Here is a 9270-nt window from a genome sequence, read left to right on the forward strand (position 1 = left end):
GTTAGGCATGTTTATCCTGCAGTAGCCATTACCTTATAATTATTGCTGACTTATTTAGTATTACTTTGAGTAACACTTTTTATCTAGTAACATATGCTATAAAAAACTGTAGTATTTTAAAATGCCTTACTAATACTCAGAAGTTGAGAACCACTGTCCAACGGGTTGGTTTGATATATTTGTTGATACAGTTGATCTCCCATCTATGTCTTACCATCCCCACCCACACCTTTTAATATTGTCTACAAATGTCTATAACAATATTTAATCTATTTTTCAAGATTATTCAAATTACTGTCAGCTGTTCCATGATCATGTCTGCAAAGTTTTATTACAATACATTGCAGTTTATCTTGACATTTGAATTCTGCCATGATAAGCTTCAATTTCATCTTTAAAATATACATTTTACTGGCCGGGCGTGGTGGCTCACGCCTGTAATCCCAGCACTTTGGGAGGCCGAGGCAGGCAGATCACGAGGTCAGGAGATCAAGACCATCCTGGCTAACACGGTGAAACCCCCTCTCTACTAAAAATGCAAAAAATTAGCCGGGCGTGGTGGCAGGTGCCTGTAGTCCCAGGTACTCGGGAGGCTGAGGCAGGAGAATGGCATGAACCCAGGAGGCGGAGCTTGCAGTGAGCTGAGATGGCGCCACTGCACTCCAGCCTGGGCGACAGAGCGAGACTCTGTCTCAAAAAATACATATATATATATGTATACATTTTACCAACATCTATTCACTCATTGCTCATAATGTAGCAGCCACAAGACTTGGGGGGCATATGGATGGATCCCCATCTCTAGCTCCAAGAGAGGTCTCTGAGTGGTTTAATTCAATCAGGGTAATTCCATCTCCCTTGCAACAGTCATGTTTAGGTAATCTAAATATAAACAGGAGTTTTGAGACAGAGTCTTGCTCTTCACTCCCAGCTGGTGTACGGTGGCATAATCATAGCTCACTGCAGCCTCAAACTCCTGGGCTCAAGTGATCCTCCCACCTCAGCCTCCTGAGTAGCTGGAACTACAGGCACATGCCACCACACCCGGCTAATTTTTTTTTTTTTTTTTTAATTTTTAGTAGAGTCAGGGTCTCACTGTGTAACCCAGGCTGGTCTCAAATTCCTGAGCTCAAACAATCCTCAGCCTCCCAAAAGTGCTGGGATTACAGGAGTGAGCCACCTGGCCTGGCCTCATTTTCATTCCTCATCCAGATGGTATTATGTCCCTACTTTCATTGAATTTACAGTGTAGTTTAGAGATAAGATATAAAAATAAGAAAAATAAAGTAATTTCCCCACAGCATCCCCTCTGAAGCTTTCTCACCCTTCTTGCCCTGCTCCCTTATGCTACCTTCCCTGTTCCCATGGCAATTTAGGTGGTGATCATGGAAGAAACCTCCAATATCGACAGGAGACTGTAGTTTCAACTCAATTTTAATACCAATACATTTGAGCATGCATTGTTAGTTCTGTCTTTAAAGTTCATGCTGTTGTGTGTGTGTGTGTGTGTGTGCATGTGTGTGTGTGTGTGTCTATATAGCTATATTTTTGTTAGTCATTTTAGTATTGTGGATCAAAAGATCATAATGATTTATTTTTATCAGCAAGGTTGGAAGTTTTTATAGATAAAACTTTAAGAAATAATGGGTCGGGCGCACTGGCTCACTCCTGTAATCCCAGCACTTTGGGAGACCGAGGCGGGTGGATCACCTGAGGTCAGGAGTTTGAGACCAGCCTGACCAACATGGTGAAACCCTGTGTCTACTAAAAATACAAAAATTAGCCAGGCATGGTGGCACATGCCTGTAATACAAGCTACTTGGGAGACTGAGGCAGGAGAATTGCTTGAACCCGGGAGGTGGAGCTTGCAGTGATCCGAAATTGTGCCATTGCACTCCAGCCTGGGCAACAAGAGCAAAACTCCTTTCCCCTCTAGCTCCCCCAAAAAAAGAAATAATGAAGAATGTGTGCAAAGATTTAGCTGCTAAAGATTGCTCTTAAAAGTGTTTTCAGAAAAACTTTATAGATGTTTATAAATGTTTTATAGCAACATTGCAATAAGCATCTTTAGTAGTGAAATCTTTGTTTACATAAGTATTTCCTTAGGATATAAATTCCCAGAAGCAGAATTGCTTTATGTACACATCTTTAAGGGCTTTGCTCTCTGCAATAAGCACCTTAACTTTCTAACTAATTTTCTTGCCTCTGGCTTCCCTCCGTCTCCATTCTGAATGTCTTATGCTGGTAAATTTATCTCCCTAAAACACTGTGTTCATCATTTCACATATTTGCTGAAAACCCTTCCTTACTCCTTCCTTGCTGGAGCCCAGTTCCTTGCCCTGACATCTGAGGACTCTCACAATCTGCCTCTGCCGTGGATTTCTAGTCTTCCCTGGCACCACTTCCCTACATGAACCTTCCATTATAACTAAATTCGTCTACTCCCTCTCCTCCCTTACGCCATGCAATTTCCCATCTTTATAATTTTGTTGAATTTATTACTCCTGTAATAAAGGGGGTAGGGATCATATAATAAAGGAAATGTTAGGATTAGAAATGAGTAATATTGCAACCCTCTATGAACCTTTTCCCCATCTGCTTTTCTCCACCTCAACTCAAACTATGGAGTTGTCCTAACCTCAGTGCTAAAAATATCAAAGTGTTTTGTGCTGATACTCCCTCCCTTCCCATTCAGCCCCTGACCCTCCCTGGGCTGAGGCCTATGGCACCTTTCCACCATTTTTGCCTTTTTCCCTCTCTCCTGAGGTGGCTAGGTTCAACTTATTTTGCTCAGGACTATCTCTACCAGATTCTTTGCTCCTCTGTTCCCTGTTTTTAGCCTTCTGTGTTACTTTTTGCTCATTGTTTCGAATCTTCCTTGTTTCTGCTGTCATTCTTTTCTCTCTCTTTTGGTATGCTTTCTTGTTTTGTTATGTTTCCCATATCTCAGCTTGGAGCCTCTTAGTTCTTGTGTGGAGAAAAAAGGCTTCACAGTGCCAAGAGCATGCCTTTCTGTCATTTTCAATAATGACTTTCTCAGTGTCCATTAATCAGAACATGCTTTTCCATCCTTCTAGGCTCATGTTGTCATTGCTTTCCTTCTTTTCCGTTCCTTCTGTATATATTTTACAGCTGTTCCTGATACTTGAATGCCCTGATCTCGAAATAACAAAGACCTAAGCCTCAGTGAAAGAATTTTATCAGTTGGGATAAGCTGAGAAGATAATGTAAAATAACTACAAAAGGTTTAAAGAGAGTAAAATATATTATTTGCTTAATAAGGTTTTCCTAGCATCAGTTTTGGTTTCTACAGCACATCACTTAAAGAAGCATGAAAGTGATATATATGGGATTGAGGAAAAAATAAACATAGCATACATAAATTCTCAAGTGTTATTAGAGTAAGAGGAACTGACATAAATAAGCTTAAAGTTAAAAGGCTTACATAAAGTACAACCAAATTGTTAACAACTCTGAAATTGTGACAGTTGCTAATGATAAAGGGAGAGTTCAGAAATAAAAACACGTAATTTGGTTAGAGAATTTAGATCTAATCAAAGAAGACATATATATATAATTCTCAGACAGCACAGACAGGTAGATTTTTAAAAACAGTTTCCTTAACTTCATTTGGCTGTCTAGGGTTGTTATTCCCATTAAGAAACCAATTCAAAGATAAAACAGGAGATAAAAGTTAGACTTTTTAATACATTATAGGTCTTTCTGAGAGTACATTCAAATGATGAAGCCCTATTTTGTTTTTTCTTAGCAAATAGAATTATTTTTTATATTATGTCAATTTGTAGTAATTTGAATTTAGACATTATATACAATAAAATAATTATTTTCATTTGTTTCTATGTCCTTTGTTCATGGAATTCTGGTTGAAATGAAAAGGATTTTGAAATCAATATAGCATAAGACATACAAAGACATAAAAATGTGATTTGGTAAGAGTAAAAGGAGAGAGAGAAAATGATCAAGTAGAAAAATACCATTATCAATATTTTTAATATTCTCACTGTTCAAGCATCTTACAGGATTAACTAATAATTTTTCAAAGCTTCTCATTGTCTTTTAAGTAAAGTTACCTGCAAGCACTATTTTCTTTGGTATTTTGAATTATTTTGTCAATTTCCTTTTGGAAATTTGTAACTCATTTACTTCTGTTTTTTAAAAATAGCTTTATTGGTTCATGCCTGTAATCCCAGCATTTTGGGAGGCCAAGGCGGGCAGATCACATGAGGTCAAGAGCTCCAGACTAGCCTGGCCAACATGGTGAGACCCCATCTTTACTCAAAAAAAAAAAATTAGCTGGGCATGGTGGCAGGTGCCTGTAGTCCCAGCTGCTCGGGAGGCTGAAGCACGAGAATCACTTGAACCCAGGACACGGGGGTTGCAGTGAGCCAAGATTGCACCACTGCACTTCAGCCTGAGTGACAGAGCACGACTCCGACACAAAAAAAAAAGTTATTAAGATATAATTTGCATATCATGCAATTCACCCATTTAAAGTATGCAATTCGATGACTTTTAGTATGGTCACAGAGTTGTGCAACGATCACCACAATCTATTTTAGCATATTTTATTACCCCCAAATGAAACCACATACCCCTTAGCCATCACCCCTAACTCCCCCATCCCCTGAGACCTAGGCAACCACTAATATACTTTCTGTCTCTTTAGATTTGCCTGTCCTGGACATTTTTTTTTTTTTTTTTTTTGAGGTGGAGTTTTGCTCTTGTTGCCCAGGCTGGACTGCAATGGCACGATCTTGGCTCACTGCAATCTCTGCCTCCCGGGTTCAAGCGATTCTCCTGTCTTAGCCTCCTGAGTAGCTGGGAATATAGGCACATGCCACCACGCCCAGCTAATTTCTGTATTTTTAGTAGAGACAGCGTCTCATCATATCGATCAGGCTGGTCTCGAACTCCTGACCTCAGGTGATCCTCCCACCTTGGCCTCCCAAAGTACTGGGATTACAGGCATGAGCCACTGTGCCTGGCCCTGTCTTGGACATTTTATATAAATGGAATAATATACACTATGGCTCCTTTTGTGACTGGCTTCTTTCACGTGGTGTAGTGTTTTTAAAGTTCATCCAATGTCGTGGTATGTATCAGTACTTCCTGTCTTTTTATTGCTGAATAATATTCTATTGTATGAGTATACCATATTTTATTTATCCATTCATCAGTTGATGGACATTTGGGTCATTTCCACTTTTTTGCTGTTATAAATAATGCTGCTGTACAAGTTTTCATATGGACATATGCTTTTATTTCTCATTTCTCTTATATATATCTCTAGTAGTAGAATTGCTGGATCACATAATAACTCCATGTATAACTTTTTCAGGAACTGCCAGACGATTTTCCAAAGTGGCTACACTTTATACACCAGCAGTATAAAAGGGCTCCAATTTTTCCACATCCTTGTCAACACTTGTTATTATCTTTTTTTTTATTATAGCTATCCTAGTAAGTGTGAAATGGCATCTCATTGTGGTTTTCATTTACATTTACCTGATATACATTACCTAATAACTAATGGTATTGAACATCTTTTCATGTGTCTTCTAGCCATTTGTGTGTTTTATTGAGAGAACTGTCCATTCAGAGTCTTTGCCTATTTTTAATTAGGTTATTTGTCTTATTATTATTATTGTTATTTGAGACAGGGTCTCGCTCTGTTGCCCAGGCAGGAGTGCAATGGTGCAATCTCAGCCCATCACAGCCTTGACATCCCAGGCTCAAGCAGTTCTCCCACCTCAGCCTCCCGAGTAGCTGGGACTACAGGTGCATGCCACTGTGCCTAGCTAATTTTATTTTTTGTAGAGGTGAGGTCTCACTATGTTGCACAGTCTGGACTCAAGCAATCTTCCCATCTTGACCTCCCAAAGTGCTGAGATTACAGGTGTGAGCCACTGTGCCTGGCCTTGTCTTTTTATTATTAAGTTGTAATAGTTTGTTATATATCCTAGGTAAAAGTCCCATTATCTATTTTATTTTTTGTTGCTTATGCTTTAGACATTATGTTAAAGAAACCATAATAGTTTCACAGTTTAGCTCTTATATTTAGGTCTTTGATCCATTTTGAGTTAATTTTTGTATATTGTTTTTTGTAAGAGTCCAACCTCATTCTTTCGTGTGTGACTATCCAGATGTCCAAGCACCATTTGCTGAGAAGACCATTCTTGCCCTGTTGAATTGTCTTAGCTCCTATGTCAAAAATCAACTGACCATAAATGTAATAGTTAATTTCTGGACTCCTAATTATATTCAATTGACCTCTCTATCTATCATTATTCCAGTACCATACTGTATTAATTACTGTAGCTTTGTAGTACATTTTGAAATCAGGAAAGGTGGGTCCTCCCATTTTATTATTCATTTGCAATATTGTTTTGGCTATTCTGAGTCCCTCGAACTTCTGTATGAATTTTAGGATCAGTTTGTCAATTTCTGCAAAGAAACAAACTAGAATTTTAGTAAAGATTGAGTTAAAACTATAGATCAATTTGAGGAGGATAGATCTCTTAACAATATTAAGGCTTCTGATTGATGGCTATGGGATATCTTTCCATCTATTAAATGTTTTTTAATTTTTTTGAACAATGTCTTGTGGTTTTCAGAGTACTGGTCTTACACTTCTTTTGTTAAATTTATTCCTAGATAACAGTTTGTTCTCATTTGTAGATTCGGAATTGTGAATTTGCCTATTTGCTAAAATTTATTTGCAACCCCAAAATCAATACTTGCAGCAATTTTACAGTCATTTGGGGACATGCACAGAACAATGAAAAGTTTGAGTGACCTGACACCTGGCTGAAGTCAACTGCCTTTTTTTTTTTCCTGTCACCCAGGCTTTAGAGTGCAGTGGTGCTATCATAGCTCACTGTAACCTTCTGGGCTCAAGCGATTCTCCTGCCTCAGCCTACAGAGTAGCTAGGACTACAGGCACATGCCACCACACTTGACTAATTTTTTATTACTTTGTAGAGACAATTCTCACTCTGTCACCCAAGCAGGCAGCTCACCACAACCTCTGCCTCCCGGGTTCAAGTGATTCTCTCACCTCAGCCTCCCGAGTAACTGGGATTACAGGCAACTGCCACCACGTCCCACTAATTTTTGCATTTTTAGTAGAGACAGGGTTTCACCATGATGGCCAGGCTGGTCTTGAACTCCTGACCTCAAGTGATCTGCCCACCTCAGCCTCCCAAAACGCTGGGATTACAGGCATGAGCCACCACACCTGGCCCAAAAGGATATTTTGAAGTATACAAATAAACAGCCAGATAAAGCAATACATAGGGTGAGGCCTGGAAGGGCCTTGAGCACAGGAATTTCTGTCCCCATGGAGTTGGGAGTTCATCACCCTCCCAGCATGTGGATGAGCTCGTCACCTTTGTGCCAGCCTCCACGTGTTTACCTCTCCAGAAACTCTCTGAACCCCGTCCTTTTGGGTTTTTATAGAGGCTGTGTTACATAGGCATGATTGACAACTGTGTAGAAATGTTATTGGACAGAAAGCACATGATCTAAACCCACCGAGGCCTGTCTGTTCAGACTTTTCTTGGCCTGTCTGTGTAGCATTCCTCCCTCCAGGGTATGGGGCAGGACGTTCTCTGGAATAAGTATCTTTTGATACACAATTAGATTAGAGTCCTGCCTTGGGCAGGTAAAAGGAGGACGGGATAAGATCAGACAGAGATTTTTGTTTCCTGAGGCCTACTTCTGAGGCCTAAAACGTCCCAACATTATGACAAAGACTGTAATAAAGGTTATGGGAGTTATGAGCCAGGAACCGTGGGCTAAAACTATATATATATATAAAAAATAGGATCACAGGTTCATAAATATTTCTAATTGTTATATTTTCCAAATTGATTCACTCTTTTAGCATTATAAAATGTTCCTGTTTATCTCAAGCAATTTTTGTTTTAATGCCTATTTTTGTCTGAGATAAATATAACCACTTCAGTTTCCTTTTTTTTTTTTTTTTTTTGAGATGGGGTCTCACTCTGTTACCCAGACTGGAATGCAGAGTTGTGATCTTGGCTCACTGAAGCCTCCATCTTCTGGTCTCAGGTGATCCTCCCACCTCAGCCCCCCGAGTAGCTGGGACTACAGGCACTTGCCACCACACCAGGCTAATTCTTTGTATTTTTGGTAGAGACAAAGTCTCATTATGTTGCCCAGGCTGGTACCACTTAGTTTCTTATTTGCATATTTGAATCTAAAATTGGATAGCATATACTTAGATCTTTTCTTTTTTTTAATCCAGTCTGACAATGCCTGCCTTTTGTCTTTTGTGTTTTTTTTTTTAAGCCAGTCAAATTTAGCAGTTGGGGGTTGTATACCAACTTTAGTGACACTAATGTTAATAAGTTCTGATAACCCACTACCACCGAACCAGCCTAATGTCTGTCTTTGATTAAATTATTTAATTCATTCACTTCTAATGTTACTATTGATACTTTTGCATCTGCCATTTTACTTTTTATTTTCTATATGTCTCACTTTTTTTGTTCCTCAACTGCTCTTTTACTGCTATTGCTTGCATTAAGTGAATATTTTCTAGTGCAATATTTTAATTTCTTTACTTTTTTTTGACAGATTTTTTTGAACTACTGCCTTAGCAATTGGTCTAGGGCTTACTGCATACATCTTAACTTATCAAAATCTACTTCTGAGCTGGGCACGGTGGCTCATGCCTATAATCCCAGCACTTTGGGAAGCCGGGGTGGGCAGATCACTTGAGGTCAGGAGTTCAAGACCAGTCTGACCAACATGGTGAAACCCCGTCTCTACTAAAAATACAAAAATTAGCCGGGTGTGGTGGCCAGTGCCTGTAATCCCAGCTACTTGGGAGGCTGAGGCAAGAGAATCACTTGAGCCTGGGAGGCAGAGGTTTCAGTGAGCTGAGATTGCATCACTGCACTCCAGCCTGGGCGACAGAGACTCCATCTCAAAACAAACAAACAAACAAAAAACCTACTTCAGACTTATACTAACTCAATTCCATTACAATAGAGAAATGTTACTCCTACGTATGTCTACTTTTGTCCCCCTTCGTACTATTATTCTCATATATATTATATCTGTATATGATATGAAACCCAAATATATTGTTATAACTATTACTTTATATGTTTTTATGTCTGGTAAGGAAGTTAAGAGGAGAAAGGAGAGAGCAGGTATATATTCAGAGTTTATTTTATTAACCTTAAAACCATTTTTTTTTTAAAGAGATGGCATCTCTCT

This window comes from Pongo abelii, chromosome 12 (assembly GCF_028885655.2).
Source record: "Pongo abelii isolate AG06213 chromosome 12, NHGRI_mPonAbe1-v2.0_pri, whole genome shotgun sequence".
Classification (NCBI taxonomy): Eukaryota; Metazoa; Chordata; class Mammalia; order Primates; family Hominidae; genus Pongo; species Pongo abelii.